The sequence below is a fragment of the Oryctolagus cuniculus genome, chromosome 8 (assembly GCF_051225735.1).
Source record: "Oryctolagus cuniculus isolate XC-2025 breed Fujian yellow rabbit chromosome 8, ASM5122573v1, whole genome shotgun sequence".
NCBI classification, from domain to species: domain Eukaryota; kingdom Metazoa; phylum Chordata; class Mammalia; order Lagomorpha; family Leporidae; genus Oryctolagus; species Oryctolagus cuniculus.
Window position 1 is genome coordinate 125,924,320 of NC_142874.1, and position 26,949 is coordinate 125,951,268.

The 26,949-nt window shown below is 38.9% G+C and overlaps 1 protein-coding gene and 1 non-coding gene across 2 annotated transcripts in view; both read left to right on the forward strand.

Moving 5' to 3' along the window:
- The first annotated feature begins 9,934 nt into the window (after positions 1-9,934).
- On the forward strand, positions 9,935-10,076 carry LOC127483343 (small nucleolar RNA SNORA21). The gene has a single exon (XR_007909538.3). It is a non-coding gene; the product is annotated as a small nucleolar RNA SNORA21 (small nucleolar RNA).
- Positions 10,077-15,111: 5,035 nt separating this feature from the next.
- The window catches only part of LOC100341030 (UDP-glucuronosyltransferase 2B16-like), a 56,863-nt gene continuing 45,025 nt past the window's right edge, over positions 15,112-26,949 (forward strand). Inside the window, exon 1 of the mRNA XM_089302675.1 lies at positions 15,112-15,249. The gene's annotated coding sequence lies outside the window, so the exon portion shown is untranslated. The remainder of the gene's footprint in view (positions 15,250-26,949) is intronic.

Here is a 26,949-nt window from a genome sequence, read left to right on the forward strand (position 1 = left end):
TTTGATCAACTGTGAACTGAAATTGATCACTTGGACTAGTGAGATGGCATTGGTACATGCCACTTTGATGGGATTAAATTGGAGTCCCCTGGTATGTTTCTAACTCTACCATTTGGGGCAAGTCAGCTTGAGCATGTCCCAAATTGTACATCTCTTCCCTCTCTTATCCCCACTCTTATGTTTAACAGGGATCACATTTCAGTTAAATTTCAACACTTAAGAATAACTGTGTATTAATTACAGAATTAAACCAGTCATATTAAGTAGAACTGACAAAAAAAAAAAACTACTAAGAGGGATAATGTATTAAGTTGTTCATTAACAGTCAAGGCTATGCTGATCAAGTCACCGTTTCTCATAGTGTCCATTTCACTTCATCAGGTTTCCTTTTTGGTGTTCAGTCAGTTGTCACCGATCAGGGAGAACATATGGTATTTGGCCCTTTGGGATTGGCTTATTTCACTCAGCATGATGTGTTCCAGATTCCTCCATTTTGTTGCAAATGACTAGATTTCGTTGTTTCTTACTGCGGTATAGTATTCTAAAGAGTACATATCCCATAATTTCTTTATCCAGTCTACTGTTGATGGGCATTTAGGTTGGTTCCAGGTCTTGGCTATTGTGAATTGAGCTGCAATAAACATTAGGGTGCAGACCGCGTTTTTGTTTGCCAATTTAAATTCCTTTGGGTACATTCCAAGGAGTGGGATGGCTGGGTCGAACGGTAGGGTTATATTCAGGTTTCTGAGGAATCTCCAGACTGACTTCCATAGTGGCTTGACCAGTTTGCATTCCCACCAACAGTGGGTTAGTGTCCCTTTTTCCCCACATCCTCGCCAGCATCTATTGTTGGTAGATTTCTGTATGTGAGCCATTCTAACAGGGGTGAGGTGAAACCTCATTGTGGTTTTGATTTGCATTTCCCTCATTGCTAGTGACCTTGAACATTTTTTCATGTGCCTGTTGGCCATTTGGATTTCCTCTTTTGAAAAATGTCTATTGAGGTCCTTGGCCCATCTCTTAAGTGGGTTGTTTGTTTTGTTTTTGTGGAGTTTCTTGATCTCTTTGTAGATTCTGGTTATTAACCCTTTATCTGTTGCATAGTATGCAAATATTTTTTCCCATTCTGTCGGTTGTCTCTTCACTCTCCTGACTGTTTCTTTTACAGTACAGAAACTTCTCAATTTGATGCAATCCCAATAGTTGATTTTGGCTTTGACTGCCTGTGCCTCCCGGGTCTTTTCCAGAAAGTCTTTGCCTGTGCCAATATCTTGAAGGGTTTCTCCAATGTTCTCTAATAACTTGATGGTGTCAGGTTGTAGATTTAGGTCTTTAATCCATGTTGAGTGGATTTTTATGTAAGGTGTAAGGTAGGGGTCTTGCTTCATGCTTCTGCACGTGGAAATCCAGTTTTCCCAGCACCATTTATTGAATAGACTGTCCTTGCTCCAGGAATTGGTTTTAGATCCTTGATCAAATATAAGTTGGCTGTAGATGTTTGGATTGATTTCTACTGTTTCAATTCTGTTCCATTGGTCTATCCATCTGTTTCTGTACCAGTACCATGCTGTTTTGATTACAACTGCCCTGTAGTATGTCCTGAAATCTGGTATTGTGATGCCTCCGGCTTTGTTTTTGTTGTACAAGATTGCTTTAGCTATTCGAGGTCTCTTGTGCCTCCATATAAATTTCAGCACCATTTTTTCCAGATCTGAGAAGAAGGTCTTTGGTATCTTGATTGGGATTGCATTGAATCTATAAATTGCTTTTGGGAGAATGGACATTTTGATGATATTGATTCTTCCAATCCATGAGCAGGGAAGATTTTTCCATTTCTTGGTATCCTCTTCTATTTCTTTCTTTAAGGTTTTGTAATTTTCATCGTAGAGATCCTTAACGTCCTTGGTTAAGTTTATTCCAAGGTATTTGATTGTTTTTGTAGCTATTGTGAATGGGATTGATTTTAGAAGTTCTTCCTCAGCCATGGCATTGCCTGTGTATACAAAGGCTGTTGATTTTTGTGCATTGACTTTATACCCTGCTACTTTGCCAAAATCTTCTATGAGTTCCAATAGTCTCTTAGTAGAGTTCTTTGGGTCCCCTAAATAAAGAATCATATCATCTGCAAAGAGGGATAGTTTGAGTTCTTCCTTCCCAATTTGTATCCCTTTAATTTCTTTTTCTTGCCTAATAGCTCTGGCTAGAACCTCCAGAACTATATTGAATAGCAGTCGTGAGAGTGGGCATCCCTGTCTGGTACCAGATCTCAGTGGAAATGCTTCCAACTTTTCCCCATTCAATAGGATGTTGGCTGTGGGTTTTTCATAGATTGCTTTGATTGTATTGAGGAATATTCCTTCCAAACCCAGTTTGCTTAGAGTTTTCATCATGAATGGGTGTTGTATTTTATCAAATGCTTTCTCGGCATCTATTGAGATAATCATATGGTTTTTCTTCTGCAGTCTGTTAATGTGGTGTATCACATTGATTGTTTTGCGCACATTAAACCATCCCTGCATACCAGGGATAAATCCCACTTGGTCTGGGTGGATGATCTTTCTGATGTGTTGTTGCATTCTGTTGGCGAGAATTTTATTGAGGATTTTTGCATCTATGTTCATCAGGGATATTGGTCTGTAATTCTCTTTCAATGCTGCATCTTTTTCTGGCTTAGGAATTAAGGTGATGCTGGCTTCATAGAAAGAATTTGGGAGGACTCCATCTTTTTAGATTGTTCTGAATAGTTTGAGAAGAATTGGAGTCAGTTCTTCTTTAAATGTCTGGTAGAATTCAGCAGTGAATCCATCCGGGCCTGGGCTTTTCTTTGTTGGGAGGGCCTTTATTACTGTTTCAATTTCTGTCTCAGTTATGGGTCTGTTTAGGTTTTTGATGTCTTCCTAGTTCAATTTAGGTAGGTTGCATGTGTCCAGGAAACTATCCATTTCTGATAGGTTTCCCTGTTTGCTGGCATACAAGTCCTTGTAGTAATTTCTGATGATTCTTTTTATTTCTGTGGTGTCTGTTGTTACGTTTCCTTTTTCATCTCTGATTTTATTGATTTGGGTCTTTTCTCTTCTTTTTTTAGTTAGTTGGGCCAATGGGGTGTCAATTTTGTTTATTTTTTCAAAAAACCAGCTCCTCGTTTGGCTGATTTTTTGTAATGTTTTTCTTGATTCAATCCTGTTGATTTCTTCTCTGATTTTAATTATTTCTCTTCTCCTACTAGATTTGGGTCTGATTTGCTGTAGGTTTCCTAGATCCTTGAGGTGAATTGAAAGCTCATCTATTTGGTGCCTTTCCAATTTCTTGATGTAGGCACCTATTGATATAAACTTTCCTCTTATCACTGCTTTTGCTGCGTCCCATAAGTTTTGGTATGCTGTGCTGTTATCCTCATTTACTTCCAGAAAATTTTTGATTTCTCTTTTAATGTCTTCTATGACCCATTGTTCATTCAGGAGCATGTTGTTCAATCTCCATGTGTTTGTGTATGCTCTAGGGATTCCTGAGTTGCTAATTTCCAACTTCATTCCTTCACGGCCTGAGAAGCTGCATGGTATGATTCTAATTCTTTTGAATTTGCTGAGACTTGTTCATCGCCTAGTATGTGGTCAATCCTAGAGAAGGTTCCATGTACTGCTGAGAAGAATGTAAAATCTTTAGCTGTAGGATTGAAAGTTCTGTATATATCTGTTAGATCCATTTGGGCTATAGTGTCATTTAAATCTACTGTATCCTTGTTGATCTTCTGTCCTGTTGATCTGTCTATTTCTGAGAGTGGAGTATTGAAGTCCCCCAGTACTATTGTATTGGGGTCTAAGTCTCCTTTTAAGTCCGTTAACAAATCTTTTAGATAAACCGGTGCCCTGTAGTTAGGTGCATATACATTGATAATTGTTATATCTTCTTGTTGTATTGATCCCTTAATCATTATATAGTGTCCCTCTTTGTCTCTCTTAACAGTTTTTATGGTAAAGTTTATGTTGTGCGATATTAAGATGGCTACGCCCGCTCTTTTTTCATTTCTGTTGGCATGGTATATATTTTTGCAGCCTTTCACTTTCAGTCTGTATGGATCTTTGTTGGAAAGATGTGTTTCTTGTAAGCAGCAACTAGATGGGTTTTGTTCCTTAACCCAATCAGCCAATCTGTGTCTTTTAACTGGACAGTTCAGGCCATTAACGTTCAATGTGACTAATGATAAGTGGTAACTTTACCCTGCCATTTGCCAAAGATAAGTTCTAATATATGCTTTGAATTTCCTGTGATCTTTTGCTGTGAGGTTTCCTTCCTTTACCTTCTTTCATATTGAAGACCGTGTTTCTGTGTTTCTGTGTGTAACACATCTTTAAGCATCTTTTGCAGGGTTGGACGAGTGGCAACAAATTCTTTCAATTTCTGTTTGTTGTGAAAAGTCTTCATTTCACCTTCATTCACAAATGATAGCTTTGCAGGATATAATATTCTGGGCTGGCAGTGGTTCTCTCTTAGTACCTGGGCTACATCTCGCCATTCCCTCCTAGCTTGTAGAGTTTCTGATGAGAAGTCAGCTGTGAGTCTGATTGGAGATCCTCTGAGAGTAATTTGACGTTTCTCTCTTGCACATTTTAGGATCTTTTCTTTATGTTTCACTGTGGAGAGTTTAATTACAACGTGTCGTGGTGAGGATCTCTTTTGGTCGTGTTTATTAGGGGTTCTGTGAGCTTCCTGTACTAGAATTTCTCTGTCCTTCTCCAAACCTGGGAAATTTTCTGCTAATATCTCACTAAAAAGGCCTTCTAATCCTTTCTCCCCCTCCATGCCTTCAGGAACTCCTAGAACCTGAATGTTGGGTTTTTTAATAGTATCCTGAAGATTCCTGACAATATGTTTTAGATTTCTAATTTCCTCTTCTTTTCTTTGGTCTGACTGTATCCTTTCCTGTTCTCTGTCTTCTAAGTCCGATATTCTCTCTTCTGCTTCACCCATTCTGTTTGTAAGGCTCTCTATTGTGTTTTTCATTTGATCTATTGAATTCTTCACTTCATTATGATTTCTCGTCACTATCACAGTTTCCTGTTGTACTAGTTGTTTGTTTCATTTTGATTCCTCCTTAATATTTCATTTTCACGAGAGAGATTTTCTATCTTGTCCATTAAGGATTTCTGTAGTTCAAGAATTTGTTTTTGAGAACTTCTTAATGTTCTTATCAATTTTTTGAGATCTGCTTCTTGCATTTCTTCTATCTCATCATCTTCATAATCTTGAATTGGGGTGTCTTTTTCATTTGGGGGCATCATGGTGACTTCCTTGTTTCTATTATCTCAGTTTTTGCGTTTGTTATTTGGCATATTGGAGATATTTGGTTTCTTCACTGTGGTGCTTTTTCTTGTTATACTATGACTCTAGATTAAGTGGACTATCTGTTTTTGATGGAGCCTTAGAGACTTGAGATGGGTGTGGCCTGAGAGCTCTGTTTGGTGTGTCAAATGTGACACTCCCAGGTTAGGCGTGATAGATCTCTCTCTCTCTCTTTGTTTCTTTTTTTGATTCAAAAGGTAAGAAATTCCGCACAGCTGAACGAAGTTGGAGGTAGTTAGCAGGCAAATGATATACCCACAGGAGCCAGAGATCAGAAGCTCTTTCCCAAGGACCACACAGGGAATCTGTTCTGCCCTCAGAGTGGGCTCAAATTCTCCTTCAGTCTCCCACTGGGTTGCTAAAGTTATGGAATTGTAGCGTCTCTGGAGAGTACTCATGTGAATTCCGTGAGTTCTCTCCCCCACCGTCTCTTTTTTCACAGTCTCAGTTCAGTAGCACCACAAATTTACTAGGTCCTAATCTCCTGTTAATTCACCCCGCCCAGAGTCAGGTTTTTTTGCTAGGCTCAGGGCCGGTGCAGACCTGAGGTCGCTCTGCTTATGACGTATGTCCAAGATGGCGCCTGCTCTTTGTCTTGCTCGCCCTTGAGAGGTGAGCGGAGAGAGAGAAACCCGTGTCCGTACCAGTCACCTTTTTTTTTTCTCTCTCTCTCTCTTCCAGTTAGCCTGGTGAACTCCCCCCCCCCGGGGGGGGTCGTTCCCTCTAGTCTCCTCTCTCCGCTTGCCTGCCCGTGTCTCAGGCTATTGAGGTTCGGCTCACCTCGTGTTCCAGCGCTGGTGTGTTGAGTCTGCTGCTGGTGTCCCGAACTGTGGGCTCCCACACTCTCCACGCAGGTCCACTGTGAATCATGCGTTCCAGGAGAGTTTCTTGTGCTGTTTCCTCCCCTACTCTTCCTTGAACCTGCAGTATCTCCACTTTTATTAAACTGTCTCTCCCCGGACTATCAGTGTGCTCCCTTCCTATTCCGCCATCTTGCCTCCGGCAGCGTTGTTTTGAAAATATTTCAAAGATCATGTTGTAACTCTGGTTATATTTCATCTTTAACTCTAATCCTGATAAAATGAATGACTTATTTCACAATGGTTAAAGATCCTATTTTTTACAGAGCTTTTTTTCTTTTTTATTTGTTTTAATGTTTTGTTTTGACATTTTAGATGCCACATATAAGGGAGAACATATGGTAGTTTTTCTGTGTACAGCTAATATCTTTCAAACTTACAACCTCCAGTTTAACCATATTGATGTAAAAAATAGAATTTCATTATTAGTTATAGCTGAATAATAATTCATTATTTGTATATACCACATTTTAGATGCATTAATTAATTCTATATTTTGGCTATTATTCACAGTAATCAAGTGATTTAAAACTTTTGACATTTTTTCAGAATCAAAGCTCTACCTTAATTATTTCCATTTTGAGATTTCCATTTGTTCCTCTTAGGATTATTTAAGAATATACCTGGAGCCAGCGCCATTGTGCAGTAGGTTAATCCTCCGCCTGCAGCATCGGCAGCCCATATGGGCACCGGTTTTAGTCCTGGCTGCTCCTCTTCCAGTCCAGCTCTCTGCTATGGCCTGGGAAAGCAGCGGAGGATGGCTCAAGTGCTTGGGCCCCTGCACCCACATGGGAGACCTGGAAGAAGCTTCTGGCTCCTGGCTTCAGTTCAGCATAGCTCCGGCCCTTGCGGCCATTTGGGGAGTGAACCAGAGGAAGGAAGACCTTTCTCCCTGTCTTTCCCTCTCACTATCTGTAACTCTACCTCTCAAATAAATAAATAAAATCTTTAGAAAAAAGAATATATCTCTCATATTATAAAGATAATAGATAATTAGGATTATTTGGATTATATGGAAAGTTTTGTCAGATTTTCAAGTGATGCTAAACTTTAAATTATATTTATCTATGTGTGTGTTGATGTAAGTTTTCTAGAGATTCTATGACCTTATAAAAATATGGTTGTCCTGATGTGGTGTAGTCAATCATGATTATTATCTTCATTAAGAAGAATGCAAATATCTTTAAGACTGCGAAATATCTTGGAGACTGCCACTCGTATCACAGGATCAGTGGTTGAAGTGGGATAAGAGTTTGGTAAAACCTCACAAGGCCTAGGTAGAATGCTGCATGTTGTGAATATAATTGACTTTACTTATTAATTGCTGAAATGTTATCTCTTTATTCATGGCCATTTTAAGTCTTTTGCACCCACAGTTCAAATTCTTCTCTAAAACATTTGCAATATTTTCCACAAAGAAAACTCTAGCAAATATAATTGAATACAGTTTTCTGAAAGGTTTGAGATCAGCAGGTAGAACTTCTAGAATGCTTATTTTGAAAAGACAGAGTGACAGAGAAGGAGAGGGAGGAGTTGGAGAGAGAGAGAGTCAGAGAGAGAGAGAGAGAGTGAGAGATCTACTATCTGCTGGCTCATTCCTAAAATAGCTGCAACAGCTTGGGCTGAGCTAGGTCTAAGTTAGGAGCCTTAAATGCCATCAAGGTCTCCCATATGGGTGTCAGAAACACATGTACTTGGGTCAGCATTCACTGCCTTCCCAAGCACATTAACAGGAAGCTGGATTGGAAAAAGAGTAGTCAATACCCAAACTCGCACTCACTTAAAAGATGCTGGCATCACAAATGGTGGTGTCATCCATTAAATATAATGCTGGTCCCTCAGTTGTATTATTTCTACTTGTTATTATTATTTGAAATACAAACACACACACACACACGCATGCAGAGAGAGGGAAGGAAGGATGGAGGGAGGAGGGGAGAGAGAAAGAGAGAGAGAGAGAGAGAGAAATGACTAACAGTGATTTAGAGAATCCGTTTGCTGTTTCACTCCCCAAATGTCAATCAGGGTTGAGGGGCCAGAGCCAGGAGACAGAAGTCCACTATGGATCTCTCAAGTGTGTAATGAACCCAGTTCCTTGACCATCATGGCCATTGTGGCCATCTGGGGAGTGAACCAATGGATGGCAGACATTTTTCTCTGTCTCTTCTTCTCACTCTCTATAACTCTACCTCTCAAATAAATAAATAAAATATTTTTTAAAAAATGGAATGCACTAAAAGAAGCAGTGTATCAGGGTCAATGAAGTCATGACAAGACAACCATAAGTAAAATTTTGTCTAACATAAGGCAACAACAAAAAACTTGTGTCATATGGTAGATTTGTCTAACATAAGGCAACACAGTAACAGTAATGAGTTCGTTGTTAGTTGGGCCATTATGGATATCAGGAGAGTCTTAGGGGGTTCTTTCTGGTGTTCTTGTTGAAGTAATCAATGAGTTGAGGCAATTCATGACTCGATGTCTCCCCAAGTAACCTGTGGTCTCTTGGGGTGAGGAAATCTCCAGTGTCAAGGTACCATCTTTCCTTCCTCAACCTGAGGTGGAACTGAGAGATTGGGTTCTAAAGGCCTTGAAGCCAACTCATGAAGCTTTGCAGGGCAAACCCAGTGATTAGGAATGCCCACCAGTCCTGTGGGAGAGAACAGAAGCATAGCCTCACCCCCACATTAGTAGTGGTTCTGGTGCTTTCCCTTGGAAAACTTGGATCAAGGGGTTCTTTACAAAATGGTAATGGATGTGGTGCATCCTGTGGGGGTGAAATGTTTTCTCACTGGGGCTTCAGTAGCCTCAAAGTTGCCTGAAGGGTAAGATAAATGAGTAAGTGTAAATAAAGAAACGGACATTGTTTGATTAATTTGTCCCTGGTTGTTTCCCCATTTCTTTAACTGTTTATGTCAATGTGGGGCTCAAACCCATGCTTCTGAGCTTAAGAGTCTCAGGTTATAGGCAGGCACGTGGCTCAATAGGCTAATCCTCTGCCTGCGGCGCCGGCACCCCAGAGTTCTAGTCCCGGTCGGGGCACCAGATTCTGTCCAGGCTGCTCCTCTTCCAGTTCAGCTCTCTGCTGTGGCCCAGGAGTGCAGTGGAGGATGGCCCAAGTCCTTGAGCCCTGAACCCACATGGGAGACCAGGAGAAGCAACTGGCTCCTGGCTTCGGATCAGCACGGCATGCCAGCAGCAACATACCGGCCATGGCGGCCACCTGGGGGGTGAACCAATGGAAAAAGGAAGACCTTTCTCTCTGTCTCTCTCTCTCACTGTCTAACTCTGCCTGTCAAAAAAAAAAAAAAAAAAAAAAAAAAGATCCTCAAGTTCTACCAACTGAGCTAGCAGGGCAGCCATGTCAAGGGGAGAGTGGTATGTTGAGGGTGTGTACAAGTGGAGACCCCTTATATAAATTTGTGTGAATTGTGGTTTGAAGTTGTAGAAGTTCTCATCTCCAGATAGGAAAGGGAATAAGGAAGAATACAAGAATGGATATGAACAAGAAGACGATGATCAGTTGGGTTGTAACAAGCAAGCCACTATGACTCTGTTGGGTTTGGGAGTTACTACTAATTTCCTACAAGGCGTCAGCAGAAATTGAAGGCCACGAAGCAAGTCATTGTTGTAAAGGAATAACAAAGACATCAGCCCAGTATCAATTAACTCAGAAAACTCCTGGGAATCAATATGTATAATCACTTGAGGATGATTACTAGAAATTTGAGTTTTCCCTTTTAAAAGTACTCAGTGGGCCTTTTGCTAATGACCCACTGAGCTGTCCAGAAGGAGCAGAGCCAAAAACACCACTTTTGGGTGAAGTGGCAGCACTTGTGCTGTTGTGTTTTTGCTTCAATCAGTGGTGTGACAAGATATTCCACTGTGGGGCACAAACCACAGGGGCAGGGAGCAGAGCTGGAGAGACTGGGAAATGTTAACACTGGTGGAGCTGCCTATCTTGTTAAAAAATGAAGTTTTGCTTTTATCTTAACATAGAAAAAAAAAGAAATTTGAGTAAGGCAGCCACTAGCAGAGCTCCAAAGCCTTGGTCTCCCTGCAAAACTTCATTACTAGAGGTAGAAATAAATGGAAGAACAAGTAGCTGAGCCACAGAAGTTTGAGAGGGAAGTTCTTGGGGTAAGTCTAACTACAATTGAACATAAATAATCCCTGTATAATAAGCATCTATTACTCTGGGAATGATGGAAATGTCTTTTTTATAGGCTTGGGATGTTGGCAAAACTAGTCCCGTGGACTTTGCAGGTAAGGGGCCTGTTAATTGTGTAGAAAATTTATAAACAGCTCCAGGCACTTCAAGAGAAATTGGCTCTGAATATACAAATCTATTCTGGCACTGTGGGCAGTAGTATAAAAGGACTATTGGAGGGTTGTGGGAGGGGATTGAGTTGTTGGACAGTTAACATCCTCTGTTGTGTTTGGCCTGAGGGTTGGCCAGACTTCAAGTTTCCCGAAGGGACAAACAACACTGATCAGCTCAGTGATATCCTTTTTGGCACTGTGGACACTTTTTTGAAGGTCAAACTGATTTGGTAATGACCAAAAGTTTCTTTTAAGATGACCTTGCTTTCCACAGCCACAACATTTTTTATCAGGAGCCTTAAGAGCAGCAGCCAGTAAGTTAGTTTTGTAAGTTTTGGTCCATATATTTTGACATAATTCGATCATTTCTGCAATGGTAGTTTCAGGCTTAATGCAGACCGCTTTTAATATATTTTTGCAGTTGTAGTTAGCATTTTCATAAGCCATTTGTTTTAATGATACTTTTGTTACTTCCTGATTATGTACTTGACATCCAGTAGTTTTTTTTCTAGCCTGCCTGTAAAGGACATGTAGCCTTCAATCATCCCCTGATGAGCTGCAGAAAAGGAAGTAGAAGGATCTTTAACATCAGGAATCTTTTCCCAAGCCTTTAATGCAATGTTTGAAATTTGCACATATGCTTCCCCTCCAGGATAAGCAACTTGCTGACCAAGATCTTGAATAAGCTCCCTTTCCTAACAACTGCTCCAGATTGATAAATACATTGCTATTTAAATTATCTATGGCTTGTACAGAGCCCAGATCTCCATATTCCTGAGCCCAAACACTACACTGGGCTGCGGTAAGCAAAATTTTAATGAGAATTTTCCAATTCCAGGAAAATCCCAGGGTACAATCTCATATTCTTCCCCAGTTCCCTCCAATAGGCTCTCTGTATAGTAACTCTGCATCCCGTAGTCTGTTAAGCTCTTTCTAACTCTGTATAAGCATTGTAGAGAAGATATTCATACTGAAGAGCTGCAATTTGAGGTCAAACAACAGGACATACAGTTAACATTAGCAATTATCCTTGCTCCTTGGCTTTCTGAAATGTACCTTGTACCGCTGACACAAATGAAAGGGGGCTCAGACACCACCATCACAACAGGAGGCACAGAAAGCACAGAGGTCTCATCATGAGGTGGTGGGGACCAGCCCATTGACTGCTGGCCAGGGAGAGCCGCCAAGAGGCTCTCAACCTTATTAATGGCGTCCTGGAAGAGATGCCGCGCATGTAAAACTGGAACAGGAGCCCCAGGCTCCTGAGGTAACTTTTTCTTTGATTTTTTTTTCCCAATCAGTTATATTAAAGTGCCTTCATCAGAGTACCAAGGGCAGCGATTACCAATTTCCTGCAACAAGTGCCCAATCACCTTTTCTGACAGATGTCCTGCTGTTATAAGGAGATAATGCAGATCAGCCTCGTGTCTCTGTTGTGGAAGAGACAGGGAATTCCCCGTGTTGATTACTCACCAGGGTATCCAGGAGATGAAATGACCCCCTGTCTATAACCTGTGCAAGGCGTGGTGAGTAGTCCCTCACATGTTGTGCCAAAATCTCTGTTTGGGAACCAGTTGTTGGGGACATAGCAAGAGAAAGGAGAGCTAGGACACAGGAACTCTTCCTCTAAAGAATGCCAACGGAATGCCCAGCAACACTCCAGCTTGCTTTTTCTACTGACAAGGATCATGCCAGCCTTTTGTACAGCACATGTGTGTGCTGATATAACTCTACGATTACTTGTAACACAAAGAGGATTGATGTTGACATAAACTGATGTTTTCTTTTCATTTTTGGTATAAATCTTTAGATACCCTTCTATGAGTTCTAGTCTAAAAAAGAGAGCTGGACACTAGTTATAGTAGCCAGACAGATATTGTTCCACTTACTACAGTAGGAGGGAGAGACTCCAGTATAAATCAAACCCAGTATCAACTAATACAATGTGACCAAAGTTGTTAAAGGGAGAACAAATGTTTACCAAAGAGAATATGGGGAAGTTATGAAGGATTCTCTGAAAATGAACTAGTGGTCTACGTAGAAATGGGCACTTCCAGAATGAGTAAGTAAGTGGAAAATTCCAGCAAATGGTTGAGCAAGGTCGGTCACATAAAGTGAATTCTGCATTAGGTCACGTTTTCTTGAGTGAATACTCAGCTTGGTGGCTAGGGTCACCTTCGGGAACACAGCTTCTGGATCAGTCAATGTATAAGAAGGCTACACTTTGGCCAGGTCTCTTTGCATGTTGTTTAATTCTTTGTGCTGTGTGAGAGATTACATTCAATGTATGAAAAATTTCTCATTGGAAATTTTCTTTGTTTAGAAATTTTACATCGGCTAAATTTGTACTCTATCTCAAACTATGCAATCTCTAGAAATATTTTTTAGAACAAAAGTGGCATTTTTGTAGATGTCTTCAGTATACCTGAATTATTGTTATTACTTAAGTAAACAATACCTTAGAATTCTAAGACGCAAAATAAAGGAAAGAAAAGTTTCCTTTTGTTTAGAAAGAAAGATTGGGCTCAGCATGGTCTGATCACTCTCTCTAGGTTATAATCAAAGGATTTTTCTTCTGTTACAATAAAATGTCTACTTTCTTTGCCATAGCTTGTCCAGACAGACATTTCCAAATGTTTGAAACCTTGAATACTGCAAATACAAAAAATAGAAACAAACTAAATTGACTCTTCCCTCATATCATAAAGAAATATAAGTTGTAGATGGAATCAAGACTTGATCTTGTCTACAATTTTGAAGGCCTACGATGCAGAATGTATTTTAACTGGCAAGAAAGGTCTCTAAATGTTGCATGTAAATGTAGATAACCATAGCCTTTGAACTTCAAGTAAGATCATGTAATGTTTGTCTTTTTGTGCCTTGTTTATTTAAATATTGATAGCAGTAGCCTTTGGTCTTTGAGAAAATGTGACATTTGTCTTTCTGCACTGGCATGTTTTACTAATACATTGTCCTCTGGGTTCATTCATGTTGTCATAAATGAAAAGTTTTCAATATTTTTATGCCTGAATAGTATACTATTATATACTTATATAACACTTTATCCATTCTTTCATGTCCTGATAAGTGCTTAACTTGATAACATGTCTTGTCTAGTATATATAGTGCTATATTAAACATAGAATGCAGATTTTTTTTGAAAGACGTATTTCATTTACTTTGGATATATATCCAATACTGGGAGTGCTGAATCATGGGACAGCTCCATTTTTATTTTTTAAAGGATCTTAAAGAATTTAATGAAAATAATTTGGGTAAGCGTAAATTCAGAAAAGTGACAGAAAAGGAAAATATTTTAATAATTCTGTAATATTTAATAGTCACATAAGAAATTAAGAAATTAATGTCATTTTAGTTTATCATGAGAATAGAAAGAAGCAGTTAACAAACACACTATTCTGATAGCTATTTTTTTATTATCATCAAGCTAGACAGGATTACAAGTCAGGCTTTTTGATGGGTTTGTCTCCATCTTCTGATTGATTACTAGCTGCTGTTCTGTTTTTGTTTTTTATTTATTTATTTATTTTTGCTGAATTGTGCTTAAAAGACTCCACTTGAACTAGTTTCTCAGGCCACCTTCTTGCTGCTTCGGCAGGAGGTTTCTGACTTGCATAAATCTTGCTTTGTTGACAAAGGAAAAAAAAAGAAAGAATGAAAGAGAAAAAAGAAATAAATATTATTTTTAAAACCTTTTTCCACATATAACTAAAGGCATAAATAGCTTCACTTGTATCTCATACTATAACAGCTCATTGACATATGTTTTCAGAAAATAGAGCATGATCAAATCTCTCTAGCTTATTTTTAGGACAAACATAACCCTAACAACAAAAACCAGTGAGTAGAAAAAAAAAGTTACAGAACTTTAGCAATAATACGTGTATGTGAAAAAAACCTTAACTGAATATATAGCAAATCAAATCCAAAAAGCAAGTAAAAGAAATATTAATTCCCTAGATATTCCTCCTTTCTGGTTTTGGGTGTGTGTGTGTGTGTGTGTGTGTGCGCATGTTCTCAACTGTTAAGATTCTGGCAAGGACTGGAATGTAGAATGTTAAACCATTCTATAGCATAAATTCTTAGGGAGAGGAAGTAGGTGTGGCTTATAGGACTATATGAGCTATTCTTGTAGCAATGGAACTCTTCTATATTTTAAGAACTATATCAATATCTTGGTTGCTATGTTACCCTGTAGTTTGCAAGATAATACAATTTGGAAAAAGTGGGTAAAAGATATACACACAATATCTCTGTGTTACTTTTTATAACTGTGAATCTGCAATTATCTCAAAATTAAAGTTTAAAATTAAAAAAAAAAGATTTGTACTTTTTCATGATTTTGTGATAGTACTTATAATACTTTTTCTTTTTTTTTTTTTTTGACAGAGTTAGACAGTGAGAGAGAGAGAGAGACAGAACGAAAGGTCTTCCTTCCATTGGTTCACCAACCAAATGGCCGCCACAGCCAGAGCTGTGCCAATTCGTAGCCAGGAGCCGGGTGCCTCCCCCTGGTCTCCCACTCAGGTGCAGGGCCCAAGCACCTGGGCCATCCTCCACTGCCTTCCTGGGCCACAGCAGTGAGCTGGACGAGAAGAGGAGCAACCAGGACTAGAACCGGTGCCCATATGGGATACCGGGGCCACAGGCGGAGGATTAACCAAGTGAGCCACAGTGCTGGCCCTATAATACTTTCAATACAAAGGTAGGACTCTCAGGCATTTCTTGCAGGGTCAGGTATTACACAATTTATTTCTTCAGTTTTGCTCATACTATGAGATCTATTTCTTCTCCACTTACGAAGGAGAGCTTTGGCTGCATTTGTTTTTCTTTCCTGACTTTCACTATTTCATCAGGTTCTCTCCTGGCCTTTAGATTATAGTTGGGAGGTTTCTTTTAATTTAATGAAAATTCCCTTAGAAATGTCTTGATGCTTTTACTTACTGATTATTTAATTCTTTCTTTATATATTGAGACAGAGATTCATTATAATCTACTTCAGAAAAAATATTTTTAAACAAAATATTAAAGGTCCTTTAGTCTTCCTGGAACTATATATCTATATAATTGCAAAGATTTGAAGGTATACAGTAATTATTTCACAGAATAAGTTTTCTATTCAAAGGCAGGAATGTGGAATAACAGAGATTGAATACAAATTTCGAATGAATTTAAACTTAACTTTGGAAATAATATATAGCTGAGCCCATCTATGCAACTAACAAATTATTTTCTAAATTAATTACATGTAGAATGTAAAGTGGGTTAAAGATAAATAATACAAACATAGTAACTAAAAGTTTGCTTGTGATCCTTAAATATATCCTTTAGTACTGATTGATCATCATTTTATGTTTATGATCAATTTATGTCATTTGTTTACATGTTGCACTGATTTTCTATATTTTTCTAATGACAAGGGTGGAAAAGATACAAAAGTTGAATTTGTGATTTTTAGAAAAATAAATTCCCAAGTCAGGAAAACAGGCACTCAGAGTGATTAAAAAAAACATGAGATCAGTTAAGGTCATGTAAATTGTTAAAAATTAATCAAAAATTCTAGGCCAGATAATATGAACTTTGGAATTGGCTTAATCAGTTATAAAGAAAACAAAGTTTACAAAAATCAAACAGATTGAAACACACTGTAGAACATAGTTCAGTCTTAAAAACAGAATGAAGAACAGTTGATTTCTACCTGACATACCTTGCCCACTTCTTTATTGGAGGGTGCTTGACAAAGCTAACTGCTCACTGTCTTCTCCAGTCAATTATTTTCACTTCCTGTGATGCTATCCTTAGCTGGTTGCCCCCTGAAACACTGGAGTTTTTACCATCTTAAAGCTGAGTATGTAAGGGGCTAGTGTTACTCAAAGCTGACATCCCATATGAACCAGTGGTTGGAAGATCTCTCTCTAGCTCTATCTCTATCTATCTATCTATCTATCTATCTATCCATCTATTTGTAACTCTGCCTTTTATTTTTCAATTTTTATTTAAGGTATACAAGTTTCATATATTTCATATATACAGGTTTAAGAACATGGTGGTACTTCTCACCTTACCCTCCCTCCCACCCACGCTCCCACACTTCTTCCTCCCTCTCCTACTCCCACCCTTCATTTACAAAGATCTATTTTCAGTAACTGTGCCTTTCAAATAAATAAATCTTCAAAAATAATAAAATAATAAAAATTTAAGAAAAAACAGAATGAAATTCTGTCACTTGTAACAACGTGGAAGAACTAGAGGACATTATCCTAATGAAGTAACTTAGGCACAGAAAGACAAAGACCGCATGATCCCATTCATGGTTCTCTTCTAGAACTTCCCTACCGGTAGATTCAAAGAGTAGAATGGAGACACATTAGTCAAAGGGTATGAAGTTAGTAAAGGGTATAAAATTTCAGATAGGTAAAAAGAATACATTTTAGGGATCAATTTGTATAGAACGGTGACTATAATTAGTAATCATGTGTGTTTGGATTTACTAAGAATACATTTTATATGTCACTCCTCCAAAAATAAGTATATGGGGTGATATACATGATAATTTAATAAGTTGAAATGTATCATATGATGTGTATATCTATATCATAATATGATATTTTAATTCATCTGTATATACCTTATAATATTTCAATTAAAATGCAAAATAAACCTTTAAAATCAGAAGTACATTTATAGGGAAAAGACCATCTTCTCTAGGTATTACATTTTCCCTTCTCTTTAGACATCATTTTATATTAATCTCAATATCTATACATATATGTTAAATAATATAAAACATAATTAATGCTATAGTGGCAAATTTGAAAACTCAACATCAGCTTCACATGTTAAATGAGACAACATATACATATCATATTTATTTCTTCATAAATAACATCAACTCCCTTGGTGAACAGCCAGAATAAATAAGCTATAATTTTGTGTCTACATATTCCTATTTTTCCTCAACCATGGTATTGCTAGATACCATATTAATGGTAAAAAGCACTTGTGTTAAATGCAATCTTTAATGTGCATAACAAAGTCTAGTAGGCAAGAAATAGATCCCAGTAGTATTGAGTTATTCCTGTTCATTAGGGCATTTTACATATACTTTAAAAATTATAATATGGAAAAACAACATATATAGTAAAAATATCCAAATATAATTGCATGTAATTTGTTTTAATATTTTATCAGTATTCTAGAATGTTTGAAATTAATCAATCAGGATAATTTAAGACTTTGTGTAATACTCAAATTAAAAATGAACTGATCAAATATTTTTTTTAAACTTTTATTTAATGAATATAAATTTCCAAAGTACAGCTTATGGAATACAATGGCTTCCCCCCCATAACGTCCCTCCAACCCGCAACCCTCCCCTTTCCCACTCCCTCTCCCCTTCCATTCACATCAAGATGCATTTTCAATTCTCTTTATATACAGAAGATCAGTTTAGCATACATTAAGCAAAGATTTCAACAGTTTGAACCCACATAGAAACACCAAGTGTAAAATACTGTTTGAGTACTAGTTATAGCATTAAATCTCAATGTACAGCACATTAAGGACAGAGATCCTACATGAGGAGTAAGTGCACAGTGACTCCTGTTGTTGACTTAACAAATTGACACTCTTGTTTATGACATCAGTAATCACCCTAGTCTCTTGTCATGAGCTGCCAAGGCTATGGAAACCCCCTGAGTTCACTGACTCTGATCATATTTAGACAAGGCCATGGTCAAAGTGGAAGTTCTCTCCTCCCTTCAGAGAAAGGTACCTCCTTCTTTGATGACCCATTCTTTCCACTGGGATCTCACTCACGGAGATCTTTCATTTAGGTTTTTTTTTTTTTTTTTTTTTTTTTTGCCAAAGTGTCTTGGCTTTCCATGCCTGAAATACTCTCATGGGCTTTTCAGCCGGATCTGCTTGCCTTAAGGGCTGATTATGAGGCCAGAGTGCTGTTAGGATATTTGCCATTCTATGGGTCTGCTGTGTATCTCACTTCCCATGTCGGATCATTCTCTCCCTTTTTGATTCTATCAGCTAGTATTTGCAGACACTATTCTTGTTTATGTGATCCCTTTGGTTCTTAGTCCTATCATTGTGATCAATTGTGAACAGAAATTGATCACTGGGACTAGTGAGATGGCATTGGTACATGCCACCTTGATGGGATTGAATTGGAATCCCCTGGTATGTTTCTAACTCTACCGTTTGAGGTAAGTCAGCTTGAGCATGTCCCGAATTGCACATCTCTTCCCTCTCTGAACTGATCAAATATTGAGAGCAAGCTTTAAGATATTATATTATATGAATGATCAGTTAGTATCAATCAGAATACTTGAATTGGCCTGTATCTGACATATGATCTAATAGATCTACTTGGGGCATGTTTTTAAGACATCTATTGCTTATTTTAAAGATCTATGAATGAATTTATTTGAGAAATTATTGAAAATTTCAATACTTTTAAAAACCTAAATATATACAATTTTTATATAACTAGACAGAAAGTTGACAAGAAAAAGCCACTACTGATATGGCAGCAAGAGCATGCCCATGGACCAGATCTACAGCAAAACAAGAATAATTAGTAAAAATTATTTAAAAACACGATGATACAATTTCTGCAAATTTTCTTAAGGACATAGTGCTAAGCAAGAGAGAGAGAGAGCCGGTGCCACGGCTCAATAGGCTAATCCTCCACTAGTGGTGTCAGCACACCAGGTTCTAGTCCCGGTCGGGGCGCCGGATCCTGTCCCGGTTGCCCTTCTTTCAGTCCAGCTCTCTGCTCTGGCCCGGGAGTGCAGTGGAGGATGGCCCAAGTCCTTGGGCCTTGCACCCTCATGGGAGACCAGGAGAAGAACCTGGCTTCTGGCTTCGGATCAGTGCAATGTGCCGGCCGCAGCGCGCCGTCCACAGCGGCCATTGGAGGGTGAACCAACGGCAAAGGAAGACCTTTCTCTCTGTCTCTCTCTCTCACTGTCCACACTGCCTGTCTAAATAAAAATAAATAAATAAATAGAAAGAAAGAGAAACAGAGTGGGGCCAGCGCTGTGGCATACTAGATAAAGCCACCTCCTCCAGTGCTGTCATCCCATTTGGGTGTTGGTTCAAGTCCCAGCTGCTCCACTTATGATCCAGCTCTCTGCTGTGGTCTAGGAAAGCAGTAGGAGATGGCCCAAGTCCTTGGGCCCTTGTACCCGTGTGGGAGACCCAGAGGAGGCTCCTGATTCCTATCTTCGGATAGGTGCAGCCCTGGCTGTTGCAGCCAATTGAGGAGTGCACCAATGGATGGAAGACCTCTCTCTCTGCCTCTCCTTATCACTGTGTAACTCTGACTTTCAAATAAATAAATAAATCTTTAAAAGAGAGGCAGGGATGGGGAGAAGAGATGGATTCAAGTCTTGATAAAACAAAACAAATAAAAACCAGTGAGAGCCTGTGGCATTTAATATCTTAGCTGTTTCCTTTTCCAGTTTCCTGGTCAGAATCACAGAAGTCCATGGCATGTGAGTGCAGCCTAGACCAATGGGCTATTTCTCCCCAGAGCTCCCACTTGAATATTATGATATCAGCTACAGCCACTGTTACCCAATAGAGGGTTTGGAGCCTACCTTTCTCACACCAGCCCTGCTCTGTGTTCAAAAGCTAATTCTAGAGAAGTGTGAGAAAGAAGAATCTCCTTTCTTTCATTGCATAATATTCCTGTAACCAGGAGGGATTCTAATCAGGCATAGAGCCTTGATAATTCTAATTCCCAACAGTCCTTGCCCACTGATGTCCATTATCGTCACTCAAAGACTGGGGATTCCCTGATGGAAGAAACTAAGACGGCCGGCGCCGCGGCTCACTAGGCTAATCCTCCGCCTTTCAGCGTCGGCACACCGGGTTGTAGTCCCGGTCGGGGCGCCGGATTCTGTCCTGGTTGGCCCTCTTCCAGGCCAGCTCTCTGCTGTAGCCAGGGAGTGCAGTGGAGGATGGCCTAAGTGCTTGGGCCCTGCACCCCATGGGAGACCAGGAGAAGCACCTGGCTCCTGCCTTCGGATCAGCGTGGTGCATTGGCCGCAGCGCGCCAGCCGCGGCAGCCATTGGAGGGTGAACCAACGGCAAAAGGAAGACCTTTTTCTCCGTCTCTCTCTCTCTCTCACTGTCCACTCTGCCTGTCAAAAAAAAAGAAACTAAGACTATAGGTTAGCTATTGGCTCCTTGAGTAGGATGTCACTCAAAGAGGAGTGCTCCAATGCTGCTGCCTCATGTGCTATATAACTTAATTTACAAGAAATGGCCAAATAGGTGAATCAATTGAAACATAAATTAGTAATTGCCTAGGGAAGAAAGAATCAAAAACTGTAGTGGGGAGAGGAGCATAGGAAAGAATGGGTACAGAACTGCTTTTGGGATAACAAGATGTTCAAAAATTGATAGTGATGGTACTTACACATTCATGTGAATATTCTATGAAACAATGAGTTATACACTTTGAATTGATGCATTGTATGTATGTGAATTATATTTAATCAAAGTTTTTACAAATCAAGTCCTTTGAAATATGTTATCTAAGAAATGGGGATCAGCTGCACATAATTTTCTCTACTTCACTGTCATGGAGATTGCAGAGGTAAGTCACCTCCCTTGCCACTGCTGTGGGAACTGCTCTAAAATCTCTTACTTAGCACAGTTGATTTAAACACTCAGGTCATTACTTTAGTCCTGGATGAATAACTTAATCATAGAAGAGAGCATGAAGCACTCACTTAAACAGGACAATAGCTGCTCCCTTAGTTAAAAAACTTTAAGTGTTTATCTCATGCATTTCCTTTATTTTAAAAGATATTATTTATTTATTTGATAGGTAATGTCACAGAGAGAGAGAGGGAGAGACAGAGAAATATCTTCCATCTTCTTATTCATTCCCCATATGGCTGCAAGGACCATAGCTAAGTTGATCAAGGCTGGGAGCAGTGAGTTCTCCCAGGTCTCCCATACCTGTGCAGGGTCCCAAACACTTGGGTCATAGAATTTTATCTCTCATATATAATGGGAGAACATGAAGCATTTTTTTCACATTATGATTATTTCACTCAACATGATGTCCTCCAATTATGTCAATTTTGCTTCAAATGGTAGAATTTCATTCTTTTTTTGTAGCTGAATAATATTGCATTGTGTATATATACCACATATTTTTATCCATTCAACTGATGATGACAACCTTGGTTAATTTCAAATTTTGGCTATTATGAACATTGCTGATACAAACATGGTAGTGCAGGTATCTCCTTGATACATTGTGTTCTTTGGGGTATATACTCAGTAGTGGGATTGGTAGATCATATGGCAAATGTATTTCATTTTTTAAATCCTCAGGCTATTTTCCACAGTAGTGGCACTAATTTACGTACACCAACAGTGTATATGTTTCCCTTTATCTACATTGGCCAATATTTCTACTCTCTGTCTTTTTTATTTTAGCCATTCTGACAGGGGTGAGGTGATATCTCATTATGACTGGTTTGCATTTCCCTGCTGTTTAGTGATGTTGAGCCTTTATTTCATATATTTGTTGGCCATTTGTATTTCTTCTTTTGAAAACTGTCTATTGAAGTCTTTTGTCCATTACTCAACTGGATTGATTTTTTTCTGTTGTTAAGATGCTGAAGTATTTGGAATATTAATCTGTTGTCAGGTGCCTTGCAAATATTTTTCCCATTCTGTTGGATGTTATTTTATTGTTTGTTTCTTTTGCTTTGCAAAAGCTTCTGAGTTTGATGTAATCCTGTTTGTTTACTTTTGCTTTTGGTGCCCACACTTTTGGGGTCTTGTCCAAGAAGTTGTCCTTTACACCAATGTGTTGGAGTGTTTTACTACATTTTATTCTGGAAATTTCATAATCTCAGGTCTTAAATTTATGTGTTTGATGCATCTGAATTGAATTTTGTATATATTGAGAGGTATGGATCTAATTTCATTCTTCCACATATATACATGCACTTTTTCCCGCACCACTTGTTGAAGAGATTATCCTTACTCCACTGTATGACTTTAGCACTTTGTCACAAATCAGTTGGCTGTGTATATATGGATTAATTTTCAGGCTCTTGATTCCTTTTCATTGATTATTTATTTTTTTATGTCAGTACCAAGCTGTTTTAACTACTATAATGTTGTAGTATGCTTTGAAATCAGGTGTTTTTAAGCCTACTGCTTGTTTTCTCTTGCTCAGGTTCACTCTGTTTATTTGCAGTCTTTTGTGATTCCATATGAGTTGCAAGATTGTTTTTTCTAACCTGCAAATAATGCCATTGATATTTTGATAGAGATTACATTGAATCCATAGATTGCTTTAGGTAGTATGCACATTTTAGTGCCATTGATACTTCTGATACAGGAGCAAAGAACATCTTTTAATTTTGTGTGTGTATGTGCCTGATGATTTATTTCACCAATGTTTGATAAATTTCATTGTAGAGATCTTTCATTTCATTGATTAAATTTATTCCTGAATATTTGATGTTTTGTCTGTGTATCTATTATGAATTCAGTTTCTTTTTGATCTCTCTTTTTTGAGTTCATCGTTGGTTTGAATAACATTCCTGGTTTTGGTATGTTTATTTTGTAGCCTGCAACTTTTCTGAATTAATGTATCAGTTATAACAGCTTTTTGGTGGCACATATAGGTTTTTCTATTTACAGAATCATGTCATTTATAAATATGGATAATTTTATTTCCTCTTCCCCGATTTTAATGCCTTTATGTCTTTTTCTTCCATAATTATCTTTTCAGAAGATCCCAGGAGTATATTGTGTCGCTCCCCCTCTTCATGGAGGAACAACACTAAACCCTGCCTAGGCTTCATATCCGAGTCACGGCACCATTATGTCGCTCCCCCTCTTCATGGAGGAACGACACAGGACCCTGCGCTGTTCTTTCGTCTGCTCGGCCCTCCCCGGGTTTGCTGCTGGTTCTTCCCGGGTTGGCTACCGACCCTTCCACCTCCGTGGAAGGGCGGTTCCCCCTGCCACATTCCCCACTTCCGCGGAGGAACGGCACACCGCCGGCCGGCTCTCTCGGGGGCTGTACAGGTGTTCCCTCAGATGTTCCCCTTAGATGTTCCTGGTGCATGTTGTCTCTCTCCTCCTTTATAGTCCTCCTCCGCCAATCCCAACTCTGCTGCCCACACGCCAAGTACGCTGCTCTCCTCCAATCAGGAGCAGGATCAGCTCCTGGAGGTCATCACTCAAGTTGGCAAGAGGCAGCTGCGTAGAAGCTGTTTTCTCCTCTCCCAGCGCCATATTGTGGGAGAGCAGATGCATAGAATAAGTCTTAATTCCAGTAACTCAGTCCAGTCCGGGTTGCTCCCCACATATTGAATAAGAGCGGTGAAAGTAGACATCCATATCTTGTTCCAGAGCAGAGGGGAAATGCTTTCAGTTTTCCCCATTCAGTATGGAATTAGCTGTTGATGTCATATATAGCCTTTATAATTTCAAAAAAATTTTCCTACTGTGCCTACTTGATGGACGTTTTTAAGAGGAAGTGTGTTGAATCTTATAAAATGATTAATTTGCATCTATTGAGATAAGCACTTTTTTTCTTTATTCTATTGATGATGTTTGATGTTTGATGATGATTGAGTGATTTTTGATGTTTATTGATTTGTGAATGTTGAGTCAGCCTTTCATTTCTGAAATAAATGCAGACCATGATCATGATCTTTTTGGTGTGGTTTTGGATTCAATTTGATAATATTTTGTTGAGAATATTTTCATCTATGTTCATTAAGAATATAGGCCTATAACTACAGGCCTATATTTCATTTCTTTGGTTTGGTATCAAAATAATGCAGGCCTCATAAAAAGAGGATGGCAAAATTTCAACCTGTCCACTGTTTTGGAATAGTTTGATTAAGTATTGGGTTAATTCTTTTTTGAATGTTTTGTAAAATTCAGTAGTGTAGCCTTTAGGTTACAGACTTTTCCTTGATGGAAGACTTTAGATTTCTGTTTCAATCTCACTACTTGTTAGAAGTCTGTTGTGATTGATTATATCTTCTTAATCTTGATAGAATATATATAGATATATATATATATCCAGGAATTTATCCAGTTCTTCAAGATTTTCCAGTTATTAGCATATAATTTTTCATAGTAATTTCTTATGATCATTTGATTTTGCATGGTGTCAATTATAATATCTTCTTTTTCATTTTTTAAAATTTTTTTTTATTTATTTGAAAGCCAGAGTTACACAGAGAGAGGAGAGGCAGATAGAGAGAGGTCTTTCATCTGCTGGTTCACTCCCTAATTGATCGCAACTACCAGAGCTGCACTGATCCAAAGCCAGGAGCCAGGAGTTTCTTCCAGGTCTCCCATGTGGGTGCAGGGCCCCAAGGACTTGGGCCACCTTCTACTGCTTTCCCAGGCCATAGCAGAGAGCTGGATCAGAAGTGGAGCAGCCGGGTCTCGAACTATAGCCCATATGGGATGCTGGCACTGCAGTCAGCGGCTTTACCTGCTATGCCACAGCGCCAACTCCTTTTTCATTTCCAATTTTACTTATTTCAGTTTTTCCTCTGTTCGTCTGGCTATGGATTTATCTGTTTTATCATCTCAAAAAATCAAATCTTTGCTTATATTTTGCATTTTTTTCTTTCAATTTCATTTATTTCTGCTCTGATCCTTGTTTCTTGCCCTCTGATGATTTGGGGTTTGATTTCTCATTTTTATAAGTCTTTAAGAATCATTATTAGGTCTTTAATTTGAGATAACTCTTTTGTTAATGAGGCACATAATGCTATAAACTTCCCTTTTAATACTGCTTTTGCCATTACCCACAGATTTTGATAGAATGCGTTTTCATTTTTATTTATTTCAAACATTGTTTATTTTCATTTTGATTTCTTCAATAAACCATGATCATTCAGTAGCATGTTGCTTAATATCTGAGTATTTGTGAGTATTCTTTTGTTCTTGTTGTTGCTGTCTAGTTTTATTCTTTTATGATCTGAAAGGATACATGATATGATTACTTTCTTATTAATTTGCTGAGACTTGATTTGTGGATAAACATGTAGTCTATCCTTACAAATGTTCCATGTGCTGATGAGGAGAATGCTCATTCTGTAGCTGTAGGGTGAAATGTTCTATAAATGTCTGGTTAGGGTCATTTGTTCCATATTGTGTTTCAACTCCAATGTTTCTTTATTGATTTTTTTGTCTGGATGACATGCTGCTGTTCACACACATAGAAGTGTGGCTTTGAAATGAATAAAGGTTTCCTTGGGTTTGTATTGTCGGTCCAAAAAGAGTTCAATTTCAGTCTCCCTGGCAAATGTGATAGCCAGGGCCTTGTTCTTGGTACTAAGGGAGACAGCGGTGCCTGACCCCTGTCTCACTGACAAGCCTGAGTGCTGCTGGGTCTAGAGCTAAAGACTGTTGTGGCTCTATGACTATGTGATACAGGCGGACCCTTCCTCAGTTCTTGCTAGGAACATCCAACCAATACTGCAGTTTATAATACCAACAGCCCTAGTTCTGGGACTAGGGTATATGAACTGGATCCTGTTCTAGTCCTACAAGGTATATAAGAGATTTTACTCCGGAGGATATGAGTCCAGAGAGGTGAAGTGCAAGTAGATTCTTCTCTATGTCCACTGTATATATTCCAGTGGCATTAACAAATTTGGAATGAATTGTTATAGTCCTGTTGTGCAGAGTAAGGCAAGGTCATTACCCAGATCTCATGTTAGGATATTTTTTTATGGGTTACTTCTGGTGATAGCCATCAGAAGCTAAGGTGAATAGCCCTTGGTCACACAGAGTGTTTGAGCATAGCATTGGGGCTATTGCCCCAAAATTCCTGTAGCTGCAGGAAGCAAGCAATCTGTCTTTGCGCCACATGTTGCCCTGATCCTGTCTGTTAGCTGTTAGGAGAATAGAGGAAAGCTGTCTGACTCTTCACTGCTGAGTATGGAGCTCATTTTGGTTGAGGGAGGGAAAGGAAGCCAGGTAACTTCTCTGCTCCAAACTCAGCAGTTGCTCAGACCACAATTAGCTCTCCCGTCTGAAGTAAAAATCAGCAGGTGACTGTGGAATTCTCTGTCAGCTAAAACTGTAAGCAGTGGCGTATGTGGCAATTTCTTCCAACCTTGCTGTGGTAAGATGGTGGCCATCTTCCACTGCTATCCCAGGCCATAGCAGAGAGCTGGATCAGAAGAGGAGCAGCCAGGACTATCCCTTATAGGATGCTGGCACTGAAGGCCAAGGCTTTTACCCACTGCGCCACAGCACTGGCCCACAGAGTCTTCATTTTTGATTCTTGTTTTATTCTCCATTTATTCGCTGAAGTTTCCATCCATTATACACCTGGAAATGCAGTCCTTCCTTTGTTCTTTTCATATCCCTG